This window comes from Neodiprion lecontei, chromosome 7 (assembly GCF_021901455.1).
Source record: "Neodiprion lecontei isolate iyNeoLeco1 chromosome 7, iyNeoLeco1.1, whole genome shotgun sequence".
Lineage (NCBI taxonomy): Eukaryota > Metazoa > Arthropoda > Insecta > Hymenoptera > Diprionidae > Neodiprion > Neodiprion lecontei.
In genome coordinates this window covers 23,546,326-23,561,192 of record NC_060266.1, presented here as the reverse complement: position 1 = coordinate 23,561,192, position 14,867 = coordinate 23,546,326, and the positions used below count along the sequence as shown (strand labels likewise).

At 35.5% G+C, this 14,867-nt stretch overlaps 1 protein-coding gene across 4 annotated transcripts in view; it reads left to right on the top strand.

The window, feature by feature from the left end:
- LOC107224771 (mucin-4) overlaps positions 1-14,867 on the top strand; it is a 68,927-nt gene that overhangs the window by 10,211 nt on the left and 43,849 nt on the right. For all 4 annotated transcript variants that reach the window (XM_046746193.1, XM_046746194.1, XM_046746191.1 and 1 more), the window contains one exon: positions 5,536-5,603. The gene's annotated coding sequence lies outside the window, so the exon portion shown is untranslated. The remainder of the gene's footprint in view (positions 1-5,535; positions 5,604-14,867) is intronic.

The following is a 14,867-nucleotide window of genomic DNA, read 5'->3' as shown; positions in this document are numbered from 1 at the left end:
CAATATTTGTCTTCTTCTCCGTCTCGTCGTCGGTTTGAATTTATTATTTCTGTTCTCAGTATTTCTCGGTTCTGCCGTATCTAATTTCACCGTGAAACGGTGAACGAGGGAAAAAGGAAAAAGCAATATCAATCCGAACGGTAATGAAACTGAAAATCAAAAACAAAGACTGTAAAATTTTGCAACAAAAATTGCAAAACTTTGATTCCGCTTCACCTGTGACTCGGTTATTCATTCTCTTTTCAAGAACATTTGCTACATCGAACGTTCTTTATTCGTCTCAAATCTCGACTCGTTACACAATCTATTCTTGTATTGAAAAAAAAAACAGCGAGTATTTTTTTCTTTGTATTGATCCGCACCCCTGGATAGTCGACTCGCGTCTGTTTCTAATTTCTCGTATTACAATATTTCTCCTGCTAATTGGCCGTCTTATGTTTTTACACAGGTTTTGTACATTATTTACCCAACATTCTTCTCTCTTGATTACTTCTTTGTTCGCATTTATTTTTCTGTATACAATCGGTCCCCCACTAATGCAGAAAAACAAACAAACAAACAAAAAAGTAAAGAAGAAATACCAAACAAGAATCCCAAAACTTCTCTTCACCTTATCGCAAAATCTGTTTTGTTATCTCGTAACTTTGCACACAGATTTCCAATCGATGACTAAAAATTTTCGAGGGGTTTAATCACTCGTGAAATCTGTTATACTTTTCCGGAAATCTTGTAAAATCTCTTGAAGTTTTTCGAAATCTTCTGAAATCTTTTAAAATTTTTAGAAATCATCTGTAATCTTTTAAAATCTTTTGACATCCTTTGAAATCCTACAAATAAATCCTCTTGTAATCTTTTGAAATCTTTTGAAATCATCTGTAATCTTTTAAAATATCTTTTGACGCTCTTTGAAATCCCATGAAGCCTCTTGCAATATTTAAAAATCCTCCGAAATGATTTCAAATCTTTTGAAATCCTTTGTAATTCCTTGAAATCCCTGTAATATTGAAATCAGGTATACATGAAATCGATGAGTAAGCGATGAACCCCTGGGGCCGAAGGTTTTGGTCGTTGACATTTCGTCGGAGCTCGAATTCTTCGGAGGAATTATTTTCACCTTATTAATATACATTGAGAGAGTTTGCGCGACGCGATATGAAAACCTTACATATATACACGTGTATACAATGTACATATAATATATATATATATATATATATGTATGCGTATAACGTACGATGGAAAATTCCCTCACTTTGAGTTTCACGTGTAATAACCTTTCATTATATTTCCGCTCTCTTCGTCTCCTCTCTTGTTCTCCTCTTTGCGGAAGGGATCCGATGTCCGGTTCTTTGCACTTTTCCGGTATGGAAGACAGTAAATTAGCCACTGTGCTTTCAGGCCACATGCGACCGATAATTTACCACCTGCAAGCTTCTACTCGCCTCCCGCAAGCTCACCCATTCACCTCGACACTGCAGCTTTTCAGACACCACTTTATTTATCCCTGCACGGTTTTCCTTGTACCGAAAATATCGCGATAAATCGCGCGGAGCGATACGTTTGATTCGACATTATTTCCCCGCAATCCTACAATTTCAATTCGGATCGTCTCACTTGCGGATAAATGAACAGTGATGAAAAGGAGAAGAAAACAATGATTCTAAGGCTTCTTTTTCTTATTGGATTTAAAAATTTCCTTCTTCCTCCTTTGTAGAGTGAAATTTCATCAAATAAATTTTCGTCGGCCATTTCGAGAAGGGAATTTCATTTTTACATTTCGCCTGTGTTTTACCGCGGAACGAAGAAAAGTGGAAGGAAATGGAATTCTCCGTGAAAAGTGCAGCTTTATTGTACATGAGAGCTTGCAGCGTTTGAAAACAAATGAAACCCGTTCTCAGTTCTGTTCAATTTCGTACATTCTGTGTAAAACTATTTCTCTGCCGAGAAATACCGAGATGTTCGCTTCTACGTGCGCCGCTTCGTGTTTTCTCTTTTTTTTTTTTTTTTTTTTCATACACTCGTAGGTTTTTTTTTTTTTTTTGGCATCATAAGATGCACCATAAATCTAGGACCGCGAGATGTGGAAATTTGACGTAAATAAAACGGTTTAATTCGATTCGGAAATTATTCATTAATTTAAAGTAAAGATTTCTGACCTTTAATTGAACTTTTTAAAATTTTTCACCTGCGAATAAATATTCTCTGTATGAATAATGCAACAACATACGAAAGATACGTTATCCCGGTGCGTCGAGTAAACAATGATAAACCGGATTTGCGGAGGGAAAATTAACCCCCTGCATTGAGATAGAAGAGAGCTAGAGAGAGAAGCGTCGGTGTGTAAATTAAACCAACCCTCACTTAGCCCCAAGTTCTCTCTCTCGAGTTTCAAGATTAAACTGTGAAATTAATTCAAGTGCGTGAGCTTAACGGTGAAAAGTGGCGGAAAGGGGTGCAGGTCGGCCCTCAAAGGTCAGGGTTGAGGTATAAATATCTTCTTCCTTTTTTTTTTTTTTTTGTTTGTTTTTTTCCCACCAAGGATGTGTGTAAATACGAGTATGTGCGCGTATAAGACGAGCGCACGCGCTTTAATGCGACATCCTCGTCCTCCTCCTCCTCCTCCTCGTCCTTCTTACACGAGGCTTAAGTCTCAGTCTCAGGCTTAGGGTGAAATAAAAAACCGAGACCTGCGCTCGAAGGGATTTGCGTGATAAGGGCTGAATTCTCGGCTCATTTAGCCCTCGCGTACCGAGAGAATCGCTCGTTGAGAATACGGAGCGGTACCGAGTTGTGGTACACAGGGTGTACCAAAAATAAGGGATCAAGTTGATAGGGGTGATATAGAGTGAGAATGAGAGAGAGAGAGACCTTTAATCATTCTGGGACAAGTCCTTTTAGGCGGTATATAGACACGCGTATAAACGTGAAATGTGCATGGGTATATTGTAACGAATCACAATACAACAAATTACAATAAAATCAACAACAAGATTAAGACCAAAGTTAGAAAAGATATCAAAAGCAGAGAGAGTTAACGGATAAAAATAAATAGAAGAATAATGGGTAGTAAATAGATAAAAATTAAGGAGAAAAACAAAAAAAAAAAAAAATAATGAATAAACGGATAAGTAAATAAATGAATATAAATAAATAACATACAACAATACGTAGATAACAATAATAGAGAGACAGATAGAGAGAAGCGTTTATTTATGCAAGCACAAGTCCTGTTATGACATGTAAAATACATATAATGATATGACATGAAATGTGTGTTTAAAACAGCAAACTAGAATTAAAATTAAAACTAGAGTTGTAGGGAGTAGAAGACAATTAAGAAGAGAGAAAACAGAAGATAAAGTAAATAAAACGAAAATGAACGATAAGTCGAGAGAAAAAATTAAGAAATGGGTAAATAAATAAATCAAATGACAAATAAAAAATAAATGTAAAAATACGAGCAATAAAATTAGAATTACGATTCATTTATCTTGAGACAAGTCCTCCAAAACAGTATAGAAATTTAACATAATATAACAAAACAAAAACATATAATAGTAGAAAAGTAACGTATCAATGAAATAAAATAAGATAAGATAAAATGTAGAGACGGTCAAAGCTCAATAAATTGAGAGATCTTTCGAATCGCGTCTCGATCTGGAATCAGATTCGCAAAAATTAGGCTTTTCTGGGAATTATAATCGAAACTCGATTTGGTGGGATCGAATTAATTTTGAAACGCGTATTTTGAACCCTGGGACAGTTTGGTGCGAAGTCGAAACTCATCCGGAATGGGAAAAGATCGAATTTCAGCCTGATACCTGATAAAATTCTCATCGCCGCGTAAATGTCATTCGAGAAAATTGTTGAAGCGTATCCGATCCCTGTTTTCATTAACGAATTCAGTTTTTTTTTTTTTTTGCTTCTTCTCCTACGCAAGCTGATTACCGTACCTTAGTTTTGGCGAAATTAAAAAAGTCAGCGTTCATAGATATTATTATACCGATAGAATTTGAGTAGGCAAAAATTATGATCGATAAATGGAATACTCGTTATATAATGAAAAATTATAATTATAATTGAATTTCGATACATTTTACATTGCAACCGAATCACAGAAAGGTAAAAAAAAAGAAATAAATAAAAAATATTAATGTAGGAAAGAAGAAAAAAGAAAGAAAGAAAGTAGTTCAATTTACAAAGTTACATCAAATACGGAATAACAAATCAACGAACGCTTAGAAACTCGATGGCAATATTTTTCATTTCATGTCAATAAAAATACAATTCGTATAATTCTGACGAGAAAATTAATTGGCAGGAAAAATCGTTTCGACTCTATAATTTCCGTCTGTAGAAGTAGAAGAAAGAGTAACAAATGAAAGAATAAAAATAAAAGCGGTGAATAATTTCGGAGTAAAATGTTGAACTCGACGTTACAGAAATCGTTGAAGTTCAAGGAGCTGGAGATGAATTTATTCGTGATTTCTGAACAGTAGGTTCATCCCGAGAATTCGCGGAAGAGAAATTCTCCGGTCGAGTACTTGGGTGAACTTTCACTTAAGTCTAAAGGGTTCGAATTTGCATAAGCGTGTAACAAACCGCCTCTACAGGGTGTCCCAGAACTAAGTGACCGAACTGATAGGGATAATAGAGGGGGTCGAGCTGAGTTTATCAATTTGAAGAATTGGGAAGAGGAATGCAACGACTGGTTTTTGTGATGAATTTTTGTCATTTGTTTTCCCAAAAGCCAGAAAATACTATCTTTTCATAAAATTTGACTCGGAACAATTAAGCTTTTCCGTAAATCAGAGCTTCGCGAATCGGTCGTCGATTCTCGATTACACCTAAACGGTTAGCCTGAAAGTTTTTTCAACCTTTAGCTTTCGCCAAGTTTCCGATAATTTTTTTCTCCCTGAAAGAAATAGAAGATCCCGTTTCACGGAGGAAACGAGATCAAAAGATACGAGGAAAGTGTCACCCGAAGCGTTTGTCTTTCCCAGATACGGTCACGATTAAACCTTCCAAGAATCAACTCCAAGTTTCATTACGACAGGCGTCAAAGTCAGAGACACCGCCGTAATCTTTGTATATTGTATTTCAGTCTTTGTATATTTTAGCTCCTAATTAGCCGACGTCAAAGTTTGAGCTGCTCTAGTCAGGTGGAATAATTTGTGTTGAAATTCTCAAGGCAATTAAACATTTCCGATTGGCGTATTAAAACAGCGAAATAGAGAACGATTGTAGGTTCGATTTGAAAAAAATTCTTCCTATCAAACAATCTCGTTGCAAGGGAGATAATTTGAAGGAATTTTGAATTGTACAAATTTTTTTTCGACTCGGGTAATATAATATAGATTAACGCGAATTCGTCGGTTTTTCAATCTGTTGTATTTTACACAACTTTTGTTCAAAACAACTGAATTAATTTCACCTTCTTCGTACAAATACCGAATATCGACACAAGTTGTTCATTCGAATTTCAATTCTCGTTTTTTCCTCAAGCTAATTACTCCGTTTCTTTGTTTTTTTCAGGAATTTTCGCCAACCATAAGTGGGACGATTATCGTGGCTTTTGGAACGAAGAGAATTGGCTTGAAACGGTGAGTGCGAATGTAAAAATTTATTGATCTTTACGCAAGCTGGAAATAATTTTGATTCCTGAAAAAAAAAAAAAAAAAAAATGTGCAACCAAAACCTGAATTCAAAACGTTTGAAAAATAAAATCAGAAAATATTGGCAAAATCACGTCGAGGCTTTTACTTTGGCGCTGATGGCCGAGGTCTCCTAATTCTTTACCCCTCCCTCCCCATAATGCCGTTGGATATCGAGGGGATTTAGCGTCGGGGTGGTTCTTCTAAGAAGTAGCTTACTTTTACCCTTCTCCCGATGAGAAGCGAGGCCGATGCAGGTTAAAGCTCTTCCAATTTCTTCCACCACCGTTACGAAACTACCCTCGAAATTCTCTCTCTCTCTCTCTCTCTTCTCGTAATTTCGCCTGACGAACGACCAATGAAAACTCTTTTCTTCTTTTTATTTTTATCTCTTCTCTGCTTCGACCCCCCCCCCCCCCCCCCCCCACCCAATTTTTTCTCGGAGGCTATCGGAAAGTTGATTAAAAGGGAGGAATTTTTATAACCCAAAACTTTTCACAACCCCAAAAGCAAATTCTGCACGAGAAAAGCTCAACCCCGTCACGCATATATATATATATATATATATATACACGTATACATCTAATTTTATACTTGCAGGAATTTTATTTTGTGCTTTTTATTCAGACTGGCGCCCCAGCAGATTTTTTTTTTTTTAACGAGCTTTTACTCGTGCGCGAGGGGTTTTTTTTTTTTTTTTTTCATTTTCGCTTTCTCTAACATATGTGAAGAATCCTGCGATCGAATTCTTATTTTTTTTCTTTTGGTTCAATTTAGTGGAATGGCTTTTGGAAATTTCGGTTTATAGCCAATACTTCATGATTATTTACAGATCTACTTTTTACAAAATTTTCTAAATTGGAAAGTAGCCGTTTCTTTTCGAATTAACGGTTAAAATTATCATAAAAGTCAGAATTTTTGAGCGATCGTGGTTTTTGACAAAACAAAATGACAATAAAAGCGAAAAAAAAAAATATACCGACATCAATGCTCAAATACTTTAGCAGTATTATATACGTGTAACAACTTGACGGTAAAATCGATATTAAGAATAATTAAAGCTCGTTTTAAATTTGAGGCAACGAGATAAAAAAGTGTTGGAAAAAATTTGTGGCAAAGAAAATTTAGACGCAAATTGCTCATCGATCATTAATTCGCGGCGTGTTCGAAATGAATGCGGAAAATTGAAACTAAACTAAAACTATCGCGAGTAAATAATCCAAAAGCAGCTAACGGCTGTATGATTATTATTTTGTTATACATCGGTAACGGAGATGTTCGAGGATTCGGTTATTACGGTTATAATTAATGACCGTAATTATCGGCGGTTTGTTGGTTTTTGCTGATATTCAATAATACCTTCACAGTCGGCACTAATGTACATACACATGTAGGTATAAATTTGCTGGCCATGCGAAACCGGAATCGCGCATTGCTTTCAGCAGCCCCGAGTTTATGGTTACAAGCTAATTACTAATTACAACTGATTGGCATCTATGCCACGAATTACTCCCTCATATATGTATGCTTCGATTATCACGGGGATCATCGTCCCCTTCTCTCTCCCTCTCTCTCTCTCTCTCTCACACAGTACGTGGTATTGATTTCAATTTCAATCAGACGTTGTGTTTCTATTTCTATTAAACACATCTATCGGCCTACCACTGAAATTCAACGAACATAGTATCGATTTTCCATTAATTTGTTCATCCGTTTCCGTTCAATCATCATGAATTTGATAAATATTTCACATCAGTCATCGATTGGCATGAATTTAATAATTCTATTAGCCAAAACGTCGTGTTTTGTTTTTAGAAAGATGACGAAGAGCGATGAGAAAATTCCTTGTTCTGTATGAATACGGTAATTACTTGGTGAACAGTGCGAGGTGAAGGGAACGGGGGTTTTTTCAACCTAAAAGTAATTTAAGCCGTTCTCAGCTGGGCGTCAGCGAGTGTCAGAGGCGTAAAAAGCGAAGCTCGAAAGCTCGCTGCGCAGATGGATTCGTAAGGCTTGAAAACCGTCGTCCCGCTGATATTAGCCATTCTTTCAAAGACAAAAGCTGCCAACTTCCATATTCTTCCCTTTCGATAAGTGTGTGTGCGTGTATACATGTACATATACATACAAATATATATATATATATATATATAAGTATACGTATGTATTATACATACCTATATATGCGTACATTATGTAAATGTAAAAGGGAATATTTTCAAACCAAGCACGAAGTCTAGCTTTTCTACCGAACAAATATTATATATTCTTACCGAGATCTACAAGCGACGGTTTAAGAATATTCGACATTCGATTCAGCGACGCATAAAAATTTTAGGATAAATTTTGCTTATTTTTCTTTGAATCGAATATGTTTATACTTGTGTATATACGTCGATTTCTGCATTTCTTCCGCTATAGTTTGGTAAATATTTAAAAGAAAAAACAACGAAAGGCACGGCGCCTTAGACTGGCCATGAGCCAGCCTGCGAAGTTTCCGTTCTCAAACCGCAGGTTCCAAGTTTATAGAGAGAGACAAAAAAAAAAAGAATGATATGCAATTTGAATTTCGAACGACACCGTGAAAAATTTCATTTGTTACGGTAACTGGAAAAATTCGGTAAAACAGGTATCGTTAAAAAAAAAAAAAACTGTTTGAATATTGTTCTGGTGATTAAAAAATTTCTGCACGGGACAATTAAGAAATTTTTTTTTTCTATTTTTCCCTATCCTCTCTTTGGAATATAAAATTCTCTTTGGAATATAATATAAATCGTTTCTAATTTTTCACATGTACATATAATTGCTTTGCAGCTGATTCGGCAAATATATTCTTACTCATAACTTGAATCATCGTCGGGAAATGATATTTATTTATTCAAGAAAAATTCGAAAATTATTTTGCGAAGATGACAATCTCTAAAAAATTGAACAAGAAAAAAAAGTAGATAAATAAAAAAATCAGGCGTGCAACAAACAACGGAATCGACCGTAGATTTTGATTTCTTCATACTTTTCGTTTTCTCTATTTTTTTTTTTTTCTGTTGCTTCTTGTCCTCCTTCCCGAAGAGAGTGTAATTATTATTCAACGCTTATTTATATAAAAATAAAACCGGTTCGAGTCGTTTCTCGATTTTACTCTGCAAGGAATCGTCGCTCGATTTATACAAGTGTGCGAATTTTTACACGAGAGATACTTATCGACGGATTGTAACTTTCTTTGAGTGTACAGTCATAATATACATACATACATATATATATATATATATGTATTATGAAAAAGTTTCTTTTCAAAATAATTTTGAATAATGATAAGCGGTTGAATAAAAAAAATCTGAACAAATTCGGGGTACTGTTTCAGAGTTTCAACAGTCACAGAACATTTTTTTCAATTTTTGTTTGAACAAAATCAAAAACTGTGAGGTTCGCCAGACGTTGGTTGGGTTCGCATGGAATTCCCCATACATAGATAATGAATACGGATGAATTTTGACACGCGGTAGCAGCTGCAGCATCGACTTGACAGAAATTGTCAGCCGAGACCGAGATTGAAAAACCTGTTTTCGATTACGCAACTCGAATCGAGGCTGATCCAACAAATATATATATATATATAAATGTATCTGGAACACCTCGTCTAGCTTTTGGGTTCATTGATTTCGTTCGATTATTTTCCGCCACTTGCAATTAGTCACGGAGAAATTTTTAATCCGCAGACAAGATTTCAAGTTCAGTTCAAATTTTCGACTATATATATATATATATATATCGCAATTTCTTCTACAATATTTTCATAATTATTCTTCATCTTCCTTTCAAGTTGCGACGCAGCTACGGAATAATAAAACCGCATTTGCGGTATTTGAATTTCTCTTTACGATGCGATGATGAAGAGGGAAGAAAAAAAACGAACGCTGCCAAAAAAAAAAAGAAAAAAATGCGAGGACGAAGACGTTGAAACGTACATAAGTTGGTAGATGCAGTAATTGGTTTTGGGCGTCGTCGCGGCTTCGCGAAGCGTAAATTGAATCCTCGCCTCGTCACGAGTCTCCTTTTTATTTATTTTATTTTTTTTATAATTTCTGAAAAATTCGCGGGTTCGCTTCGCAATACGCGGTCGTCTGTAATTTTGATAATCTCGGTCTGAACTCGGTAATCATTCCTTCCTAAGCTGCAAATACGCGAATCGTTGGAGATAACTTTACGACAACGTTGCTTCAGAGAACGATTGCGAAAAATTTAATTTCGCATATTACATCGTCGATGAATATTATACGGGAATTTTCGCAAACGTTCGCGATTAAAAGGAAAAAAGCTTTTGGTAGTATTTTTTTTTTTATGTTTTTTTTCTTCTCTCTTTCTTTTTACAAATTTTTATTCGGACGCTTTCCGGTACCTTTTTTTACCTGTAATTCGTAAAGTATTTCGAGCTTGCGGAAAAATCAGGTCATTTTTCAATTTCCCGTTTACTTTGCGCTATGGATTTTCTTTTCTCCTTCTCTATAACGTCCTAGGAAGTCGAGCGGAAGTTACGATATTCTCGGAACTTGTTCGACTGTAATCCTCCCCGCACTTGTAGGGTAAACAACCGGTTTGTATGGGTGTAGCTGTATAGACTGCTACAAGGCGTTTGTAGCGAATTTCGAAAGCTTTCAAACTCACAAATGTATCTTCGAAAGCTTTTTTTACACTCGGTTCTAAAATTTTTGGGGAAACATGCGTGTGTATTATTATTGCCGGGTAACAGAACGAAATGAATTTCCATGGTATTTCTTATCGGAGAATCACACGGCGAGGAGCTTTGGGTCGGGGTTGATATTCCGAATTTGAAAAGTTCCGAAAGCGCGAAATTTGAAGTAAATAAATCAGAATGAGAATATTTAAAAATCTGAAACATTGAAATTCCAGATGATCCAAGATTTTCAGTTCCGTGAATTTCTGGCTCTGTGCAATTTCACCAATTTGATCTTTCTTTGTTTTGTTTTTCTCATTTTTTTCACCAACTCGTCGAGTAAATTACGCCGTGTGAGTATATTTTGATTTTCCAAATTTTAATCCATCGAAACTTTACTTTTCGGAATTCTGCTCTGTCGTAACTTGAATTTTCAAAATCTTTCATTTTAAAATCTTGAGTCGTCGGCTTTCCAAAGTTTGATTCATTTGCTTCAAATTTGGCGACCAAATAACTCGGAATTAAGCGCTTTCGGAACTTTTTAAATTTGGAACTTCAACCCCGCCCGGGAGCATATTTTGCAAAATACTTTTTGTTTCTCAATTTTTCACAAAAATGCGTGTGCGTTATACATATAACTCGAAGTTTCTCTGATGGTGAAAAAGAATTGTTACAACTGTACAATTTTTCTACCAGGGTTTCATAATTTTTCGCAAAGATTGTAAACGATGTATTTTTAGTTTTCTATTCGTTTTTTCTAAATTTTGGAACTATTTGCTATTCGAGATGAGGCCGCCGGCTATAACGGCTCAATTTCGATTCAGCGCGAGCCCCTCATGAATACAAACGAATCTGCAATTGATATTTATCGAGCGTTACGAGTGGTGGAAAATTGAATCTGGAAATACTGCGGAACTTGCAAAGTTCCGGCACCGATTCTCACAGTTTTTACTCGCGCGGGATGCACCGAGAAAAATTTCTCTCCTTTGCGGCTATTTTACAGTCCGTAACTATTTTCACTTTTCAAATTAAAACAGCATTTAAACCGTTGTTTCAACGATATTCGTTTTACGAAAAAAAAAGAAACAAAAACGTCCAATAAATTTGTCAAACGAAATTTTCGCACTTTCCTCTTTGTCTCTCTCTCTCTCTCTCTCTCTCCTCTCTCTCCGTCGTTCCTTTCATGAATAAAAATCGAAGATTGACGTAATAACGTTAAATAAAATTATACGACACTGCGCTGCTTCGCATCTTCAAGTTTCTCGTTTCACCAAGACGCTGCAGCTGTGTCGGTTTATATATATGTATAATATTCATGCTGTTGCAACGCCGTGGTATTACTTGGGAATTCAACCATTTCCGCCACCGCCTTTTACCGCTACCACTCCGCCAACTCCCGTCAAAACCTATCGCCACGAATCCGCTTTGTGCTATCAAGATCGAAACGACCGCTCCGTGCCTCGGTTTTTATCCATTCGTCGTAATATTATACGCTCAAATGCGATCTAATTTTTGCCTTTTTGCCTTAGTGATAATTTTTTTGGTTTTCTACAAACTTAATAAATTTTAGCTTCTGAGGACAAGAAATCACGTTTTTGCAATATTCATTTACACTAATTTACACCCGTATGTAAATTATAGTTTGTGAAAACGAGAATTAAAATGTTTGCAATACTCGTATATAATAATAATAACCCACACCCGTAGATACAAATTTTCGTTTCGGAAAACAAGAATTCGTATTTGCAATTCTCATAAAATTTGATTCCGTGAAAATCGCTATTCCTGCGGTTTCTTCTTCGAATTTTTTCAAACAGCTAATATTTTGAGAATTTATAAGCAATACGAGTATGCGTTTTGAATTGGAGAATTCAATTCCGAAATTCTTATACTCAATATTCACTTAATTTTGAGAGTATAAGCATCAAATTCGACTTTCATAAAAAAAAAAAAATCATCAAAACCTTCAACAGCAACGTCAAGAAATTTATAAATTTGGTATTTGTTGACCAAACTACGATTTTTCCACTTTATTTTCCAACTTTACCGATCAACTGATATTTTCCAAAATTATAAACAGCCCGAATATTTGCATATTATACATTTGGGATGTTGTTTCCAAAATTTCGATACTGAATTGATTCACTGAAATTCTCCACAAGGATAATCAAATTTGAGTTAAATGGTACCCAGAAAAAATAAATAAATAAATAAATAATCGATAACCGAAAAGGGTGGTAAAAAAATTGTCCGCAAAAAAAGAAACAAAAACAACGGTGCTTCCAAATCTCGCGACGTTCTGTTATAAAATTGCCGAAATTATATGAAAATATTATCTTTATCACAAAAGCGAGATAAAAATGCTGGCGAAAATGTATAAATATGATAAATGCGAATTATCTTTATTGAAATTTTTCGCCGACGTCGCGTCATTCGGATCTTCCACAGGCTTGGGGAATATTCGAATCTGGGTCGGGATCGATGAGGATAAATCCACGGGTGTGCAGCCGGTGTTGACGGAAGGAGGAAGTCGGGGTATTGAATTATGCCGTACCCTTTGAGGCTTGATTTCGGATGGAAAACTAATTATCTCGGGGGAGGGATTCGGGAACCGCGGTGTTGTGAAAATTCCTCGGATCATCTAAACCGTTAATTAACGCGGTTGCCGGTGCCACTGCTAAGTGGAACGAACAACATTTTGTCGGCCGCGGGCTCATTAGGAGCATTGAAAACTTCCCTGCCAACTTCACAAAGCATTCTCTGCGAGGGTAGTAATTAGTTTGGGTCCAATGATCAACTCCCGATTTATACACACCGACGCATCACGGATTTGTTCTTAATTCTTGCGCTTACACTGTTAAATATTTACGGATGGAATTTCCTGTTCGCACTGAGAAAAATTTCATTTGTTACAGTGACTAGAAGAATTCAGTAAAACAGGTGTCGTTAAAAAAACTGTTTGAACGTTGTTGGGATTACGAAAAACGAGGCACGCCTAAACATTTTGCGCTAACGTCGATCCTTTTTTCGGTAATTGCAACGCAAAATCAGTTTGCGAGGTTTAATCTACTTTTTTTAGTTAAACAAGGCTTTAACGTCAATTTATCGTTGCACGAGCGTTAAATTTTCGCAACGGTTGCAAGAAAATCTAGCAACAGCGATCGTAATGAGAAAGAATAGTAACGGATACTAGATAAAACTAATTTTCATTTTCTACCTAGAACTATATTTTTCGATCGTGGTAAAAAATGAAAATAGTTAAGGACCGAGCGTTAACCGGAACAAAAAATTTCAGTGCGGATAGGGAAGAGTGAATTTACAAATATTCAGTTTACAAATAGAACAAATTTACCACACAATTTAGTAAATTCGAATTACTTTTTTCTGGTTTTTCTTATAAATTTTCGTTACGTCAAACATTTTTGTGTTTAATTTAAGACAAATATGCAGTTGTTTACGTCACTGCAAATAATTTGTGAATTTGCAACCCAACATCGTTATTTGATAACTATTTTCTAACGGTAAATATTTAGAAATTTTTATTCTATCGCGCAGTAATTCGAATAATTTTTTTTCTTGATAGTTTACACTCGGTCAATTTTTAGCTCAGAGATATTGAAAAATCAGTGAGTTATGATTTTTCGAGTAGATTGATTCATTTTCCGACATTTCGTTGTTTTATGTTTTTTTTTCTTCTATCGCGTCAAAAATTTTGTGTTACGCTAAAGTTCATTAATTTGCCCTGAAATGTAACATTTAAAGATTATCCCAGAATTTTATCAATTATTTTCCGCAAAATTTTGGGGAAAACAATTTTTCCCATTTTTGAAAACCTTAAGATAATTAAAAACTCCCGTTTACAAAATGGAAATGCGATACTTAGAATCAATATCTAATGGAAGGAAGGAAATTCAGCGGGAAATGAGAAAATTCTTCAGCTTCTCGAAGAAAGTTTTCCGATTTCTTTCTACGTTTGCATTCCGCCTTTTATTCTCTTTTGCCTTTGACTTGAAGGAGTTTCTCTTCTTCTTCTTCTTCTTCTTGTACCTCTTTTTTTTTTTTTCTCCTCTCACACTTTACCTTCTCGAGAACAAGGCAATAACAAATAACGATTTGCCAGTTTCGCTATGTCGCAAAGAGGCCAGCCGTAATCTTTAATGTCACCTGTGTGTCCGCAGGGATTTACTTTATAGTCATGCCGGGTACACCGACCTTAAGACAGAGAATAAAATTTTCGTTCCAAGTAAATCGTCTCCTTGATAACCTATCGTTAACCATTTATCCGTAACCATAAAAAGTATCACTCCAATGACGAAAAAAAAAAAAAAATCATTCATCTCGATCGAGATGACGGTTGTAAGAAAATAAAATATCACATAAATATTATCGAACGCTCTGATCTTGTGATACAAAATTTATACATATCTTAACAATCCGTTCACGATTAAAGGCACAAACACTTTATAAATAATCAATGATAAGTTGCCCAAGTCTTGCATCAGATGCGCAAGTTTTTACATTTTTTTTACTCCGATCAATCT